Source organism: Patagioenas fasciata, chromosome 13 (genome assembly GCF_037038585.1).
Source record: "Patagioenas fasciata isolate bPatFas1 chromosome 13, bPatFas1.hap1, whole genome shotgun sequence".
In the NCBI taxonomy this organism is placed as follows: Eukaryota; Metazoa; Chordata; class Aves; order Columbiformes; family Columbidae; genus Patagioenas; species Patagioenas fasciata.
This window is the reverse complement of record NC_092532.1, coordinates 23,011,878-23,031,468: the sequence shown is the minus strand read 5'-3', so window position 1 is coordinate 23,031,468 and position 19,591 is coordinate 23,011,878. Positions and strand designations below refer to the sequence as shown.

Sequence of the window (19,591 nt, the reverse complement as noted above, 5' to 3'; positions counted from 1 at the left end):
GAAATGCTTCCTAGATAGCACCGCCAAAGAGACCTTCGTGTTTCTGATACCAGCTCTTCCAAAAAGAAAGGGCCCTGGCTAAAGTCCTGGGCTGTCAAAACTCCCACGGCTAAGGAATGCTAAACTAGCAGAAAACACCTTTACTCTTTAGAAACCGTTTAAGGGTTCCTCCTCTGTACCATGTAGGAGGAACTGCAGACGAGATTTATTTAGCTGAAAACAAGCCGGCATGGACAACATTTGAAAGTTTGGCTTCCCAGCTCTGATGGCATCACTAAGGGAAATGGGCCAAGGTGGTGCATCACCAGACCTGCCAGCACGGTCAGGCTGAAAAGAGTAGGTTCACCGTTGTTTGTGCATTGGACTCTGCTCACATGGTTGTTATGGAAAGAGTTCCCGCATTTCAGGATGCCTGGATGAGGGAGATCACTGCCCCAAGCAGTAAAGCAGTAGGTTGCTGCTTTAAAAAATAACCACCTACCAGAACTGGTAAGTCTGCCCTGCCACCCCTGCAGCTAAAAGCCACGAGGGATGTCTTAAAAGCTCTTGAGATTGACGCCACACGTATAACACAAAAAATGATTAAAAGTCAACTGGTTTGAGATCTAGACTCCTCTAACCTCATGTTTAAAGTGCACAGGTGAGAACTCTGCTATTAACCCTCTGAAGCTGAGCAGGATGATTTTGACTCGCTCAGACACTACGGGATGGGACGGGAATGAACGCCGTGGCCTCCTCCTCAGCACTGGGGCTACGGTTCACAAGAGGACCGATGTCCCAGCAAGAACACATCCCCTGTGACTGGCTTCAGTCTCTCTAATTGATTATTCACAAAGAAATTACATGAATTGTCAACCAGGGCTGTGGATGTCCAGGGGACACTTCCAGGAGTGCTCCCACGACTCTGTTTTAAGGCTGAGCTGGCAACTCACTCCATGGTCAGGCAGCTGGGAGAAGAACACTCTTGCATTTCTCCTGCACTTCTGGAAGCAGCCCAGAGACTCACAAACAGCTGGACTAGGACAACATCATCCTAGTGCCAGGTACGATTAACACAGAAGTCAATGGCAAAGTGTTTTCAGTGGGAAGAGACGTGGGCTCTGAGCAGCCAGGCCGTGGCCAGCGGGAGCCCTTCGGAAAGAGCTGGCTCTGGATACGGAGTTAGATGTGGTCTGTATATCAACTGCTGACCACACTGGACAGAAGCATTTCTTCTTCTAGTACATAGACACATGAGTTGAGCTTCCCAGAGATGTAACGCCTGTGAATTAAAACAGATTCCAGGCCCACATATAGTGGGAAAGAAATGTAGAATTTGGCCCATGGCAAAGTGCTATATAATACTACTTATTTTGGTGTTCTTTGTCACCGTTCACTAAAATTCTTCTGCGAGATTCATCGATAGCTTTGAAATCTGTGGAAATCTGCCCAGCATGCTGAGCTAGGGTGAGTGGATAGGAACAAGACAGGAAGAAAGAAAATTCACAGATTATTTCCCTGTGTAAGTGGTCAATTCCCTCTTCCTCGGCTTGATTAACCCGGACCAGCACAGCCCTCGGAGGAGAAACCTTGCAGCTCCCGCTCGCACCACACCAAGGCTGCTCGCTGAAGTGTTCAGGTACTCAGTTACATCCAACACAAGCTAATTCACTTATCTTCAACAAGTGGGCTATTGATTTTTTGCCTGATGTCTAAGCTGCCCAGGGCTTTCTGAAGTACAACAATACCATCCTGCAGGAGGAAATTCAGCGGAAAACATCCCTTTGCTCACCAGTAATTAGGATGACTTCATGTTTACTTAGTTCTGTCAGTATATTCAGCACGGCCACTCTTTAGGAAACTTTCACGATGCTGTTTCACTTCCCTCTGCTGTATAACTTGATACCAGAAACTGCATTCTACTTATTTCCTGGCTGAAAACACTGCAGATCGTTTCTCCCCATCAGGAGAAATTGTCCAATTGCTAAGAGTCATTTGCTAATTGCGCTACCACCCGCGTCCTTTCCCAGCCACAGTCTCTCATGGCTATAATGGTGAAGAATGAAAGGGCACGTGCCTCATGCCGTTGTGCTAAAAATATTAACTTTTAAAAATAGATTTAAAACCGTAAGTCATACCTCCTATTCTGATACGATCATCTCAATTGCGCTACATTCAATACATCAGCCTTTTACAAGTTTATATAAGAAAGGTGGATCGTTGCTTTTGCCCCTGTCCGCACACGGAAAGGTTGAAATGCATATTCACACTTCCAGAGTTTAGATACAAATGAACCATAGGAAAGCTCATCAGTTTTGAATGTGTCAAATGAGCTTTGTTCAATTTGCACGATGAAATATGCTTATGTGAGTATTTTTTTACCTTTTGCGTCTGAGCTTTAAGATACATGTAGCCTACACTGTAGTAAGCTGTTGTCAGTGCAGGTCATGTACTGTTATTGTGAAGCCTGTAACAGAGAAAGAACTTAATTTAGAGAATAAAGCCTTAATAAAGTTGACTGGATATTGTATTGTTGAAAATGGATTTATAGACAAAACTGGCCTAGTAAGCCAATATACTGTAATTAAAGTAATTTTCCTTTAAGTTAGAATAATCTTACAGTAGAGTGTGGTTTTGAGGGATGGGTGAAATAGAATCCAAAATTCACACGCCAAAGAAAAGAATGACAGCCACAACCCTCGGTCCTAGAGCACACTGGACTCACAGGTAACTAAACAGAAGGGTCAGGAATCGCCCAAGCCAGGCTCTTCCTTATGCTTTCTCACTGAGGGACTACCTTATTTTCTCCATCTTTTTTCCCCTTTTGTCTGCTACCTAAAGTACATCACTACTGAAAAGCTATATACAAACTATCCCCATTTACCTAGTTGTTAGATACAATTTTTTTCCCCTTTTTTTTTTTTTCTTTTTAGCTATATGGTCCTGGGCTCCAAATTTGGAATTTCACGGTCTTTCTGCTTCCCCTCATGCTCCTAAATTGCAACTAAGGAAAAAAATATGTTTCCGCTCCTGTCGTGTCTCAGCAGGGAGAGATGGTGCTGCACTTTGTGTGACAAAGACCATGACAGTGACAGCTTTAGAAAGGGTGACAGGCAGAAGCTCTGACCTGTGAGAGCTCTGCCCGTACCACACAGAGATCTCTGCACGGAAGGAGTCCATACACCATGGGGGCTGTTGCCAGCACACAATCCCCAAATGTCCGGGGTTGGAAGGGCCCTGGAAAGCTCATCCAGTGCAATCCCCCATGGAGCAGGAACACCCAGCTGAGGTTCCACAGGAAGGGGTCCAGGCGGGTTTGAATGTCTGCAGAGAAGGAGACTCCACAACCTCCCTGGGCAGCCTGGGCCAGGCTCTGACACCCTCACCAGGAAGAAGTTTCATCTCATATTTAAGCAGAACCTCTTGTGTTCCAGTTTGAACCCATTACCCCTTGTCCTACCATTGGTTGTCACCGAGAAGAGCCTGGCTCCATCCTCCTGACACTCACCCTTTAGATATCTGTAAACATTAATGAGGTCACCCCTCAGTCTCCTCTTCTCCAGCTCCAGAGCCCCAGCTCCCTCAGCCTTTCCTCACACGGGAGATGCTCCACTCCCTTCAGCATCTTGGTGGCTGCGCTGGACTCTCTGCAGCAGTTCCCTGTCCTTCTGGAGCTGAGGGGAGCACTGGTCCCCCAGTGTATTTAGAGGTTTCTGCAGCATGGAGGGGGATTCAAAGAGGACGTGTTTTTCACTTGCACATGGGATGTGTTTCTTCCTACCTATCTATCCTTTCCAGTTTGTTAGCTCAGCTCTTTCTATTTCCTCTTAAAAGGCACATTTTCCAAATAAGAAACACAAACTCAAACTGCACGTCCCCAGCTGGTCCATGGGAGAAGGTGATGCCCTCACAGACCGTAACGCTGCAGCAGAGCCAGCCCGCAGCTGAATCAACGCGCGATCCCCATACGCTCCGTCAATAGCTGGAGGTGGGGGGAGGAACCTGTCACCTCTAATACAGTTCTAGTAGAGACATCTCCTCTGTTCTCTTTGTCAAATTGACACACACAGATATTTCAATCTATACTTCATGGTTAAAATTGATCCTACTGAGGATGTGTGGCTTGATCAAACTTGCGTAGGACTGAATCAAACGGGATTGACGACAAAAAATACCTGCTGTAAAAGAGAAGGAAGTTTTTCTTGTGATAACAGGGAGCTGAAGTCTTGGTGAGCGAAAGACAGGGCAAAAAAACTTCTAGTGTCCCCAGTTCAGCATAAATAAGCCCAATATCACTAAACCCAGGTAATGTACAAACAAAAATATACAATATATATCTCCATATATAATTCTGAAAACGGTGACCTTTCATACTGTCTTTAAAATCCGTGTATTTCCAATTCCAGCCCTACTGTGTCAACTGTTGGTTCCCAGCTCCGGAGGGATGCAAGAGTGTGTGTGTGCGCATGGGGGTCTTTTAAGACCTAACGAGCTCTGCTCATTTAGGATAAAGTCTTAAAATAAATAGAACCGTAAGTACAATAGAGGTTTTGGAGTGGTGATCCAAAATAACTGTGATTCAACAGCATTTATCAGAGATTAAAAGGTAAAATTCAATATTGTATACATATAGCTAAAGAAGCACTGTATTTAGATTAAATTTAATATAGAGAAAATGACAGTTTTTATTTACCCCTGTGTAGTCATAACGTAATGTTAACTGGATCATAATTTTCAGATTATAAAGGATCTGCCCAGACAACTAGCATGTTAATAGCTTGGCAAACAATCTCAAACTTAGCGAACATTCCAGAATCTGGACCTGCTGGCCAAGACTTAGCTCCCCAAAAAACTTCTTGGGCATCAGATCACACCTTTACATTATTGTTTCAGAACATATTCTATAACTAAGGTGTATTCTGAGAACCATTTGAATAATTGCCACACGGGAATCCAGGGTTGCCAGTCCAGTTTCAATATCCTTTCTGACATAAATTTGCTTGCTTCAGCTTCTTCTCTCACTAAACTGTACTTGGCTGTTGTTTGACGGTCACTTTGTATTTTCATGCCAAAGAACAATTATTTTCAATCATAAAAAAAAAAAAACAAACCTCAAAATGCTGGTGTAAAAAAGTCATTTCACATTGGTTCTGGACCTAGAAGAAGGTACGCTAGCTTGGGCTAAGATCCTGAAAGCAGCACCTCCTCACAGCACTACAGCAGGGATGTACGAACCCCAGGTTTACCCACATAAATATTAAGAAGAATAAGGCTTCTATAACACCGATACGACCAAACTGAAAACAAACTGAGAAGTAAAAATACATATGATAATTCAGGTAAGACATAAGTTTAATAATAAATTCTGCACTAGTGATAAAAATAACTACTTTGATCTACAGATATTCTGAATCCCTTCCTTTGGAGATAAGGATGTGATGCTCAACTAGTGCTGGGAATCTGAGACGACAAGAGCACTGGGACTGGTTCTCTGACTCCACATGGACAGGGCTGATGGCCCAGCAGTGACCAGCTCCACTTCCCTTCAGCAGGATCACATTCTGCCTCTCTATTCTTCCTGTACTCTTACAATATCTCATTTCGGTCAGAAAACAGATTAAAGCACATTAAATATTTGACATAAATATAAATGCTATAAAGCAATTTATTATTTCTCCTTCCATAAGGATTTCTAGATAACAACCCTTCAAAACCCAGTCAGAGAAGTTTCAGTCTAGTAATCACCAGCAGGTGTTCTAATGATAGTTATAAAAACGGGAATTTATAGGCATGCGTCTAACCAGTATGGATTTTGGCAAAACAAAAAACCATAAGATGCTCTTCAATCCATTATTGCCCACAAACACAGGAAAAGACAACATAATGTGAACATTTGCCAGCCGTATACCACAGAAACTTCCTGCAGGAGAGAGAAAAACTAGAGTGATCTGATCTTCTAATCTCTAGAACCCATTGAAAAAAGCAGTTTTATTAGCAGCATCTACCACGTGCTTGGATTTTGTTCGCAAAATCATTATCCCTAGCACCAAGTGCCTAAAGCATTTATTTGATAATGCAGTATCTAATAATTCAGGTGTATCTGCTCTATTTTCCAAGGAACACTGGAAGCACCACAAGGAAGTCAAACAGGAGCAGATGACTACTGTCTCAGTTTTTCATTCTAGCGGAAGGACCTATAAAACAGACCCTCATAAACTCTCCCACATTTGCCAACGTGTTATTTGTGCAAATTTTAGAAACGGGTTATCAAGTTAATAATAAGTTTTACAAAACAGCACCAACTTTTGTGATACAAAGTACAATTCTGCAGGAACAATCCCAAGTTCCAGTATAGGTTGGGGAATGACCTATTAGAGAGCGGTGTAAGGGAAAGGGACCTGGGGGTCCTGGTGGACAACAGGATGACCATGAGCCAGCACTGGGCCCTTGTGGCCAGGAAGGCCAATGGCATCCTTGGGTGTATTACAAGGGGGTGGTCAGTAGATCGAGAGAGGTCCTCCTTCCCCTCTACTCCGCCCTGGTGAGACCCCATCTGGAATATTGTGTCCAGTTCTGGGCCCCTCAGTTCAAGAAGGACAGGGAACTGCTGGAGAGGGTCCAGCGTAGGGCAACAAAGATGATTAAGGGAGTGGAGCATCTCCCTTATGAAGAAAGGCTGAGGGAGCTGGGGCTCTTTAGTTTGGAGAAGAGGAGACTGAGGGGTGACCTTATTAATGTTTATAAATATATAAAGGGTGAGTGCCACGAGGATGGAGCCAGGCTCTTCTCAGTGGCAAACAATGATAGGACAAGGGGCAATGGGATCAAGCTGGAACACAAGAGGTTCCACTTAAATTTGAGAAAGAACTTCTTCTCAGTGAGGGTAACAGAGCACTGGAACAGGCTGCCCAGGGAGGTTGTGGAGCCTCCTTCCCTGGAGACATTCAAACCCGCCTGGACACCTTCATGTGCGACCTCACCTAGGCGTTCCTGCTCCAGCAGGGGGATTGGACTGGATGAGCTTTTGAGGTCCCTTCCAATCCCAAACATACTGTGATACTGTGATACTGTGATTTCCCGTTGTGTGAGAGGCAGCCTCCTAACAGGCTCCCGCTCTTTGTCTGATGTTCAGCTGATGCTGCAAATTCATACAGCAAAGCGAAACATGGACTGTTTTTTGTAATAAAACACTGAATGACATAGGGAAGGACAGCATGGCGTTTTAAACACAGCAGTGCGCTCACGACCTGAGACCTGCATGGGCTAATATCCCTAGGATTAATCTCATGTCTCTACTTTTCCACAAATAACTTAAACACCCAGTTAATAAACACGTTCTTATATCGTTATCTCAATCTTTTGTTCTTTCCAAAGAGAGAACTAGTGCTGATCGCTACTCCAGTTCGCAATTTTCATCACAATTTTTTTTCATACTATTCTTATTGGTGCATCAATGCACATCCTTGCTTTACATTAAACTATCACACACTGCTGCATGATGAGGTCTGTGTAATTAACTGAGGATTTCTATCTGCTGCTCTACCTTTCCCTGCTCCCTGGTCACACAGGTGTCAAGGACAGCCTGTACTACACCCTTTGGACTGGCTGATTCCTGCCTGCAACCCACTGAGAAAAGGCAGAACAAGAGGACGGGATTTGGTTTCTGGTCCATGCAGGACAACGCATGCAGGCGGGATGCGATGTAACTCACCCTACCAACAGCAAACCTTCCCAGATAACCTGTTCCATGTGGATGCTTCATTGTAAACTGCAGGGGTGCCTGTTTCCCAGCACAGATCACCACCGCTGCAAGCTACAGGAAGACATCTCCACAACCTGTGGCCTGCTGGCGGTTTTCTACCAGCTTTCCCACAGCCAGAACTAACACCGATCACTGCTCTCCTGCTCATCATCCCGCCTGCCTTTGTACGGAATACAAAAGGATGCAATTTGACGTTCAACATTTGGCACAATTTATATCCTGCTGAAGGTCTCGTTTCCCTTTCAGACATGCTGTTGTGGTCCTAAAAATCAAAGCTCTGTGAGATACTACCTATTACTCCGATGTAAAGAATTACCAATGTAGCCAGTAGCCTGCAAACCCAAGACATGGATTTCTGTGCTTCCTGGGATCACCTTCAACTACATAATATGTGGTTAAGAATCGGTTTTACCAGATACGATTTATTGAATATTTTGGAAAAGAAGAACATAAAAAGCCAGCATTTAGTCTTTTTTTCCTAGATAAGCATATCACATGGGTAGTGGAGGTATATGTGCATGTATGTACATGCAATAGGTATTACAGGCAGAAAGTGACACTACACACACATCTGCCTCACAGGATGGAAAAATTCTTCCAGGAAACACAACAAATATTTAAAAAAACATAAGTAAACACAAGCAACACCAGCATCTCATATTATTTATGATTTAGTAAAAGTGGGAAAAACACTAGTTTGGGTACAATGACTTCATACGGCAGAAAAGAGAGGGAGAAATGGCTATAAAAACAGTCACATGAACTCCCAGCCCTGCTCTCTGCCCCCATCTCCCACGTGTGCCTGGGGGTCGGGGATGGGGGATTCATTACACACAGTTGTCTCCTTCAGGATGAACGGCTCCTCTTTGCATCCAACTAAGTTACGCTTCTCCTTCCATTCTTCAATGAATATACATCACTGTTTATTAATCTTAGTATCATTTCAGTAGTAACCACAGGGTGCTAGATGCTATTAACACTCGCTAGCACTGACCAAAGCCAGAAAAACTGAAAGGGTACCTCCTCATTTTGCAGGAAACTCATCCACTACAGGAGTGTGTAACAGTGCAGCAGTGCCCTAAGACAAGGGTTACACACCACGCTCTGCAAAACAAGTAGGGAAACACTGCAAAATTCGACTTACGTAGCTGTACCAGTCTTTTCCATTAAAAAAGTTACTCTGACCAAAGTTAATACTGCCTTGATGTCCTCTTTTCCCTTAGGAAAAAAAAATCACTATTAAAAGTCAAGCTCTGTAGTATAGCAACAGGGGACCTTTCCCAGTGAGGTGAACACTGTTTACAGTTCTCTCAAGTCTGAGTGATCACTTATGGGTCTTCCCAAGACCCCCAGCTCATGAATTGCCTTTGATCCTATATTCCACAAAAGTCAAGGTGATGAGTCTTACCAAGAAACAAAAGATAATTAAGGTAGCAAGCGGACACCAGACTGGAAGGCACTATGAATGCGTATTTGTGTATTTTTCTGTGCAATTTTAATTTGGACGTAGCCTTCAGTGAAAGCTAAAGCAGCAGGACAGAAGTTAAACCCTGGTTGTATGTTCCAACTTGCACCACCTCCCCTTTCCCTGGGTCAGAGCTCACACCAGCAGGACCTGCTGCATATAAACCATACACCAGCAAAGCAGACGAACGTCCACCAGTGCGTAGGTTAATACCATTAAACTGATTCGACTTCAGCATGACTTGTTTTTTAACCCACGCTTCAGGAGGTGCCTATGCATGAGCCTCTATGCACTCTACGGCACTTACAGCGCATTTTAAAAAGCTACTCCTTTTATAAGTTAAAACCTACAGTATATTTTTAACCAGTTCTTGAGTATTCTAAAAGGAAATGTTTTCTGTTTCCAAGCCAGAACTGGTCATTTCTTCTACAGAATATGATGTTTGAAAATCAGTTCTTCCTATTATAGATTTCTACCTCAGCTTGTAGAAAATCCATGATTCCCTAAACATTGGTCTTTGAAAGCACATTGACTAAAATCTTCATGCCTAATTCATGAAGTGTAGTCTGGAGATTAGTGGAGCTGGACATAGACCAGGAATACTTTATCATATTCTAATAAGCAGAGGCTGAAAATTGCATTTCTAAAGCTACGGTATTAAAGGGCACACTGCAAAACATGACCCAAACATAACTCAGTAGTTCTACACTGTCTGTAAAGGCTTTGATATGATAAAGTGTGCTGACGAGGGGAATAAACACAACCAGAAATTTCTGTATTTAAGAAGAGGGGGAAAACCAGCAAACACTCCATGTATACATCAAAGCATATATTGTATATTATAAACTCATATAATGTGATCCCACTGGAACAACCCTTGTACTGTTATCGATTATTTGAACATACCACAGAACATCATTGCAATAACATAAAATTAGGCTTATGTAGCAAATGTGACAGTAAAAAAAGCCAGTAAAAATAGTCTGTAAGGCTAATGCAATCATTACCATAAAACTCTTAATAACATCTTGCCATACAATACACCAGAAAAATGTGAAAATTAAAATTATTAGAGGAGAAACATAAATATTTTTGACTTATGTTGTTTGTGTTATTTAAAAGGTAAATTGTTCACCACTCCTTCGCTGTTGGGTTGGGTTTTTTTTTGTTACAACATAACTAGATTTAAAAAGGAATTATATATGCCAGGGTTTCCAATTCCCCACAGCGGGATCTGTGGGTAGCAGAAGATCCTGGAAAAGGATCTTTTCATACAATAGAATTTTATTTTCATGTAGAAGGGTGAAGACATCTCTCCCATCTCCTCTCTCCACCGGAGGATATTACAATGTCAGCATCTATTTTGGGAAGAAGATGGACCCCAAACAGTCCTGGGTCAGGGAAGGACCACAAACGGCACTGGAAAGAAGAAACCATAGAGCACTGCTCTATTTCTATACATCTTTTCCACCTATGCAAGTGCAGATTCAGCAGAGTATTTGCAGGAGAGGCACCCCAGGCTATATAAATGTAACTACTCCTACATTTGGCCCTTTGACAGCAACTGTGAAGCTGATGTGGCCCCAGTGGAAATGAGTTGGACAACCCTGTCCTAAGGCATCTGTGCCTGAAAATCTGTCATGTTTCCTGTCCTTTTGCCTCTTCCCCGTTTCTTCACATCTTAAACCTCCATACAAGTCCAGCCCTATTTACAGCACTGTCTCTAGCTTTGGTACCTTGGTCTGGTCCTGGGAAATGTACAAATTAAGTACAAGACAGGATTTCCACAAGCGACTCACTGAATTTTTCTCAGGCATGAAGATCAACTTTTTAAAATAACAAATGTCCCTCTAGAGCCTACGGAATTGCTACAAGGTCTTTATTTTCCACTTTAGCAGTGGTCATGGTACACACAAAACTCAAACAGGCAGGGATGTCTTAAGCAAAAACGAAGAGAAAGAACCAAGGACTATTTGGTCAGAGCTGTTGGACTTGGAATGAGTGAAACCCATCAGTCACAATGACCAACAGACCCCAGCAGGATAAACAAGGTGGAAATGACAGCCAATAAAATCACAATTAGGTACACTGTCAGCGTTCCTGTGTGCTCACCATCAAGGAAATCAATAACTAACACCAAAAATTCTCCACTACTTGCTTTAATTTTATATTTTCCATTTATTTTTTTTTAATTTGGCTTCCCTATCCGATTCCACCAAGAGCATCTTTAATAAAGAGCAGTGCCAAATACTGGCTATGGTGCAATAGGAAGCAAGTGCAGGAGAACTAGGGAGGCCTACTGGTTACTATTAAAATTAAAGTGGAAGGAGTAAAACCAACAGGTTTACAAATAAGAGATTGGACACTGCTCCTCACACCCAGTCAGTTTATCGAAAGGCAGCTGTATAAGCCAGCAGCTCTTACTGCTCCAAAGCTCCTTGCCACAGAAGAGCCTTCGGTGTCAGAAACTTATCGAGAATGGATCTACCTGCTGAGAAGTTCGAACTGGCATCTCTCATGACAAAAACCAACAGGCATTCACAGTACAGACAACTGCTGCTACTTCCAGGAAACCAGCACGTGACGGATTTCTCAGTGCTTTCCAAACACCCATCAGTCCAAAGGAATCCAAGCATCCCTGCCAGCAACGCGTACAACTGCATCGGGCAGCTTAGTGAAATACGGCTCCTTGAATAATTCTCAATATTCCTCCCGGGAATTTCCAAATACACCTACACACGAACCACACTGGTGATTCAGTCAGAGGAACAGTTTGCCAACAAACACAACCTTTCTTACCGTATCTTCTAAATTTACTGGTTTCATTCCTAGAGCGATGTCGAGCACCAAGTCCTTCAGGTCTCCTCATTCTGCACACACATCATCCAGAGCCATATCAAAGAATTCTCAGTATACAAAGGTTTAAGCATTGAGAACAGATGGCTGTAGAACAGACCCTTCATTACCAAAGGAGTGAAAAACATAAGCTGCCTTAACTCTTCTTCAAGTATATTCTTATCAGCAGTGTGCATAAACCATCCACCTATAAAAACTGGTTCATATCTTTTGGAAACAGTCACTATAAGGCGGGAATTGTACCTTATTTAACATAATGCACATAAATGCATATATATGACAGAAGCTTAATGATTTGAGTGGCTCCTGACAGCACTGAGTTCCTATATTTTAGGGTATTTTGCTCTTGCATGGGAAAGGCTTTGGCAGAAGTTTTGCAGCACAGACCAAGAAGGGTCCTGCCTTTCACACAAAGATGAAATCCTTAATCTTAAGCTGTATAAGATGAAACCCTTAATCTCAAGCTGTATAAGCACAAGATCTCAGCCCTGATAAATTCCCTTCTCTATCTGTGACATCATCCTCTTGCTGTTTTCCATACGTAACAGGTACAAATCACACAATACCTGAAAATAAAAACATAGCATTTTGCCTGATCGGTGTCTGTTTACAGTAATAAGCGAGAAAAAGCGAATGACTCTTATAATGACATTTTATAGCTTATTTCCAATCAATAAGACAGTTATTCTGAAAAATTCACATAAGTTTAGAATCAATTATGAACAGAAAGGAAAATGAAAAAAGGTGGATATTACTGGCTTGAGATTTGTTGATTTGAGAGCTGTATTTTTCCGCCTTGCAGACCTTGTAAGCGTTGCAGCACGGCTGAGCTCTGCAATAAACGCTTTACAGAATTATTCACCATCCTCAGGCATCAGTCTGGTAACTTAAAATTGAGCATATTTATTTCTAAAACACATCTCCTGCGTTCCCTGTGAATACGAGATGTTAAGGATGTTTTTTTAAACTGCTTTGTATACTATACTACTGTGAAATACAGCTCTTGCTACAAGGAATACCTGAAAAATAGATAAATTTAAGCATTCAGCACACACACACATAAAAAAGGGGGGGAAGGGTTGAAGGGGATAACAATTGAAACTCAAACCAACCACCACAACAAAGAAATGTTAATTGTAAAAGCATGTCTTCCATTCTGAGCAAGCGGTGGCTGTGCAGGACAGGGACAAGGAGCTCACGCTGAACTGGGTGCAAACGAAATGAGAGAGATGGCAGCAAAGTTTCCTATGTGGCAAAACAGCCTTGGGGTCACTGGGGAGAGAGGAAGGGCCAGCGCGTCACGTTATGCGCTTCCCAGCTCTTGTGTTCTGCCTTTACAGTCAAATCTTGTTCCTTTCTTAGAACAAAGCTACAGAGTGGACACAAACCAAGACATAGTGAAATTAAGCTCTGCTTTAAGGTGATACAATTAATTTGTATGAATAATAAATAGCCCACACGAGCCTCCTACCAAGTGTGGTTACCATTTGGCCCTATAGTTCATGTTTTCTTGTAATTAAAGCAGAGTTAATCACAACATTGTTTGTACCCTTTTTTGACACTTTAAATAATATTTGTAAGTTTTAAACGCTCATTCGCTTTGGATATTTTATCATTTCAAACAGGAAAAGGTTCTGCATTTCATAGTCCCAAGATGACTCTTTCTTCAGCCCCTGGTGCCTCCGGAATGCTAGAAATGATGTCCAAACACAGAATGCTTGCAGGAATCAGCATTTTCTTGTTTTCCTTGGGGGGAGGGAAGGAGGGGCAGAAAATCACTTCAATTTTAATGACGACATGTACATCATTAACGGAAAATTCACCATTCTGAATACAACATTTTACCTGAAAGACTGGGGTCCAAGACTCCACAAGTGCCACACTGAGGAGCCGACTTTATAAAGCTATTTGAACTTTTTTGAAGGGTATTAGGAGGAGGAATAGCAATGGGAATTATGATTCCCGAAAGAGAAAGTAAAAATCTTAATTCCTCACATTTTTGTGGATAAATTAGACACCTTAATGTCTCACTGCACAGACCCAACAGCTCTGATGCAGCTCCATCAGTAAAGCACAATTAACAACATGTTGTGGAGTACAATTATCCTGCCCATGATAATCCACTGTGAAAACAAGATGGGCCTGGTCTAGCACTACAGTTTAAATTTGAGAAGTACCCCTGCCAACCCAGGGACACTGCTAATGAAACACAGGATCAACGCGATTTCAAAATCCTCTCCCTATCTAATGATTCTCATGTTTCTTATTCAAATGAGGAGCTCAAGTGAATACAAATGGGCTCTTTTCATCACATAACAACAGTAAAATTTTGATTCAAATTTATAGCTATTTTGCATCTCCCCAAAAAGAAGTATTTCATAGATAGTAAAAAACACCAGTAGTGCCTTAGCAAGTTCTGCTTTAACAAGATGCATGCTGACGTCCTAAGGATTATCACTAATGAAGGAGAAAACACAAATTAAAGGACCAAATGACAATGTCTTCATTTGTCAATGTGCTTGGCAATATAACAAAACAATCCAAATCAGAGTGTTAAATCTCCCTGTCTCTTTTGAACTCTTTCTGCCTGAACACTGTGCCCGAGTCCTCCACCTGTTCAAGACACCACCCACACTCATGGGTGGGAAGACCTTTCTCTGCATGAGAATCACAGCTAACTGAACGGCTACAGGAGCTGCTCTTTGATACAAATATTAAATATCGCACTGCTCATAATGCAGCTTTAAGACTGAGCAAAACCAGAGCCATAAAACTTCTTCTGTTCACAGACCTTTGAACACACTGTTTATGCCCAAACTTCTTCCTCTACACAATTCTTTGCAATCTCAGAGATAGATTGTGATAGAAGATTTCTGGCAGTTTAGTCTTCTGATGCATCTTTTCACTAAATTCTCGCTGTTTGCCTCCTAAAGGAACTCTATAACTCTAGATATAAAAATATAACTCTATAACTCCAAATATAAATACATATATATATAACTCTCTATATAAATCTATAACTCTAGCCTGAGTGGAAACATTTCCCTATTTTACTATGAGGATTTATACCACATTAATAACACAAATATGCAATGTGTATTACTTTCCTGATTCCTCTCTGTGCAGCTTCTCATGAGGCTTTAGCTGCTTTGGCATTAACAACTCAAACGCTACAACGACAGCCATGCCATGGAGCAACTTGGGGGAAGCGGAATTCATCCTCTAAGGTGCAAATGCATCCCTGACAGAATTTCCAGCGTGAACTGAGACCTCAAAGGACTTTCAACAATGTCAAAAGAGCACTTGAGAGGAGAAGACACACACCCACCCCTCTCTGTTTGGTGATGAGACAGTAACCAGCTTTAGTTCTGATAAGATGCTTTACCTGAGGTATTCAATTACATCCCTACCAGAGTGCGCTGGAGGAATATTTAAAGTCTGCTTTGCCCTTGACTCTTGATTCTGCATGTCAAAAACACTTAACTCAAACCCTTTTGGATTACCAATACTGCATTAAGTTCATTGACTCCTGCACCAGATTATCCAGGACCAGATGAACTGATATCACACACAGAGATATTGATGCTGCTCTAATATGTGACAAAACCAGCACAGCTTTATAAACATTTTAAATTTGGGGGAGGGTGAGGGGCTGGGATGGAATAAACAGCTCTCCCACACAACATGCAGTCCAGTATTTTATGGAACCCTCCCTTGAAATTATTGTGAAAAATCAGAAGTTTAGTGAAATAGATAGTTGCTTAAGAAAATACTCCGGTTTATGAAGCTACAGAACGGTCCGCACTAATCTACAGCTCCCCTTGCTGGGTCAGCTGCTGAACTGCATTCAAACGGTGGCACACAAATAAAGGATTCTAAACATTTAGTTTTAGGAATCGCGCATCATTCGTGTGCTGTTGTGCACAGGGAGCCTGTGTCTGTACACGTTTGCTTAGACAGGGAGCTCCACCAGGGCAAGGCGAATTTTACACCACACTTCAGTGCTGAAAATGAAGACACAACTTGATCAAAAAGCAAATATATAGACCGTTTTCCCTCTGCCTTCTAGGTCCCTACAAACTTCCCTGATTATCGCAGGCAATCCTCACTTTTCTCTCGAATCCCTCCCACTCAGAAAGATGTCAATGTCCTCGCTTCTTTACCAAAAATGAGTGTGCCACTACACATTTTGCCTTCTCCAGAGTTAGCGCTTTGTGCTTTTGCAGAAAACAACGTACTGGGGTTGTTTGCCAGCCCTGCAGGCATTTTTTACTTCTAGGTATCATCCCAGTATACCCGCTGAGGGTTTTGTGAAGCACGTTCTACCTGCCATCAGTTATTCAGATACACTCACGAACACACTGCAAAGGTTCTTCTTTCTTGAAGTGTCTTGATAATTTTCATAACAACGAGTAAAAACACACTCTATACCTCACTCAACTGATCCCTAATGCAACACCAATTGCTCAGACAAAGGATTCACTGCAATTCCTCATTCCAGACACAAGGTACTCGGTAGCAGCACTGAATGACGTTCGGATGGAATTCCACCTACAGAAATACTTTCTATTCTCTTGACCTTTCTGGTTGCAATCAGCATTTTCAGGTAAATCAGAGTGTCTCTCGTGTTTCTGTCTGGACAAGTTTATCTTTGTTGGTTATCTTGACATCGCTTGGCAATACAACAAAGAATAACACGGTGACACTGCGGTGGTTTTGACAAAAACGTGAGACTCTCATGCTGGTTTGGATGCCGGTGCAGACACAGGTGTACAACACACATTGCGGTACAGGTTCCGTAGAAAAAGAAAATCCTATCCAGGGAAAATAATAACACAGGCAATCGTATCTTCTAATGACATTTTTTTATCTGAAAGTAGTGAAAATTTGGAAGCATGATATATTTTTCTGGTCAAAACCAGTGCATATAGACATACTGTAATCACGATTATTTGTTTGGATAAGAAGTATTCCTATATTTCTTTCTCCTTGGTGACTCTGCCTTCTCACCATTAAAATAACTGTTACTACTGACTTCTAAAACACAACAGAAAAGCAAAGAGAAAGCAGGCGTATGTAAGTCAACAAATATACAATTAGAAACTATAGATCTATTTTTATATGCCTCTGACACCCTTTTGACCATGTATCGACAACTTGTGACCATTTTGCTCAGACTAAACTAATCAATAAGTTGCTCATCCAGAATGTAAAACTGACTTTTTTTTTTTACTTTTACAAAATTGATAATTCAGAATAAGATGAGAAGAAGATTCTATTGCTAGACACTCACAGTATGGATATCAACAAAGCACTGAGATCCAATCACACGGGAACAATAACTGCAATCACTTAAGAATTATTACTGCTTCTAGCAAATGAAATATTTGTAAAATGCTTCGATAGTCAAAGGTAAATTTGATATATTTGTCAGTTTTCAAAGGAGTTTGGAGTGATTGTATTTAGAGATCAGTCATTGTAAGGTCATTGAGAGACCACAGATTTTACTTTCTAATTAAGAACAAGAAAAATAATAAGCAAAACTTCAGACACACACACATAAACGTGACTAATTGGTACAGGAATTAGTGAAGTTAGTCTGTCGTCCACTGAAACAAATCCCACTTACCAGACCTAATTTTGCTGACAAATAACCTTGATAGGTAAAGGTAAAGCGCATGGACCATTTACTCCTATTACAAAGTTCTCCAAACTGTGTGCCAACACTGATCCTCCTCAAAATGAACCAGGGAGCACCAGGGCTCATGTTACGAAGTATCCGCAATTACGGAACACTTTCCAAAATGCTAACAATAAATCTAAACCAAAATCAATACTATTAATTCGTGAGACGGATGCCAAAAAAACGAAAGCTGCCACCACTCAAAAGTGTCAAAACAAAGGAAATCATACATGTGCTTTAAACGTCAGTTTAAAAACACCGAGTTTTTCTAATCTAAATTTAAGACCCATGTTGCTTATTTATTTCTATGAAAAAGAATACAACAGATGAACTGTGAATTATGTTACCAGACATTTTCCCAGCCACGGAAATTGTTGGCTTCGTGCCCAAGGAATACAATAGCCACATGTTCGCAATCTTTAATTATCCAATTAATGTAGTGTCGTTTTAGCAATTAGTTCAGATGACCATATGTAACTTTTTACAAATAGCTCTTTCTTACTATGACCAGAATGCCAAATGTACCAAGATGTGTTTATATTGAATGCCTAACTTGAGCATCAGGAAGACTTCCACCATTACCTACGTTTGACGTAGTGTGACTTTTGCTATTAGACGCTTTCAAAAATTGATCTGGTTTCTTAAGTAAGGTTGAATTTTGCAGGTTTGCTCTTTTGAACCTGCAATCCGAACTCTACATTTTGTTATCTCCTCTAATGGCAAAACAACACAGCCGTGTAGATTAGATTACACTCTCCTGTTTTGAAGAATTGGCCATGGTTGTGGGGAAGAAACTGGCTTACATGGAACCTACATGAAAATCAGGTTTCCTAGAAAGTTTAGATTCAACACGTAAATAAGCTTTTATTCCTTACGTGAGGAATATTCCCATATGTTCTCTGTATTCCCACTGATTTAGGGTCTGGTCCCAAATAGAACTTCCAGTTGCTCCAGTGATACGAACAATGCAAAACCAGTGACAAAGAACAGAGGCTGGCAGAACCCATTCCCAGGTTCAGTATTTCTACTGGAATGCAATAGAAAGCTGGAGATAAAAGCAGAACGTCTATTTGAAATTAATACAGAATACTTTGTTTATTACCTGGCCACCGTGGTATTAAGCATTAAACAAATTCAGAGAAAACTATTTCCTGTCACAGTATTTCTCTGCAGCAAAAAGATACATTATTTTCTCCTTAGGATACTCAAATTATAATCACTAGTATACAGGTAATTGTTGACAAAGGTAAAGGAAAAAGCAATTGGTGCATAAATACCTCGAATTTCTATTGTTCATACAACTGCGTTTAGATGAAGGTATACATACAGAAAGCCACACAGGTTTTTATTTCTCCTTAATTGGCTTCATTTCTCTCTAAGGACTCTTCTAACATATAAAAACTGTAAACATGTTAATGTAAAATTCCTATCAACCTAAATGAATAGCTAAGCTTACATTTTCCTGTCACTATAATTTACGAACACCAAAAACGTTGAATTACAAGGCACATTGTTGTAGATCATGTTATTCATAATAAAGACATTATTTCTGCATCTTTTGACTATCTGGCCCAGGGCTTTTAGGAAAACGAACACAACTGGCTGAGCTCTGGTCTCTGATACAAACTGTAGTTCCAAGACACGTTTCACACCAGCCACAAATCCGCTATAATGGCTGAACGTGCAATTTAACAAGACTTGCTGAGGATCCTTCCAGTTACACACACACCTATGGATGTGAAATGCTGGAGGAGCACAGCTGCCTCACTACCTTGTACCATAATTTCCTTGGACAACAAGGGAAGTTCTATCATAGTGCTGTCCTGAGGGACAGAAACCTCTGGGG

The 19,591-nt window shown here is 41.4% G+C and overlaps 1 protein-coding gene across 4 annotated transcripts in view; it reads right to left on the bottom strand.

The window, feature by feature from the left end:
- The window catches only part of WWOX (WW domain containing oxidoreductase), a 467,497-nt gene that overhangs the window by 274,869 nt on the left and 173,037 nt on the right, over window positions 1-19,591 (bottom strand). The gene's annotated exons all lie outside the window — the stretch shown is intronic.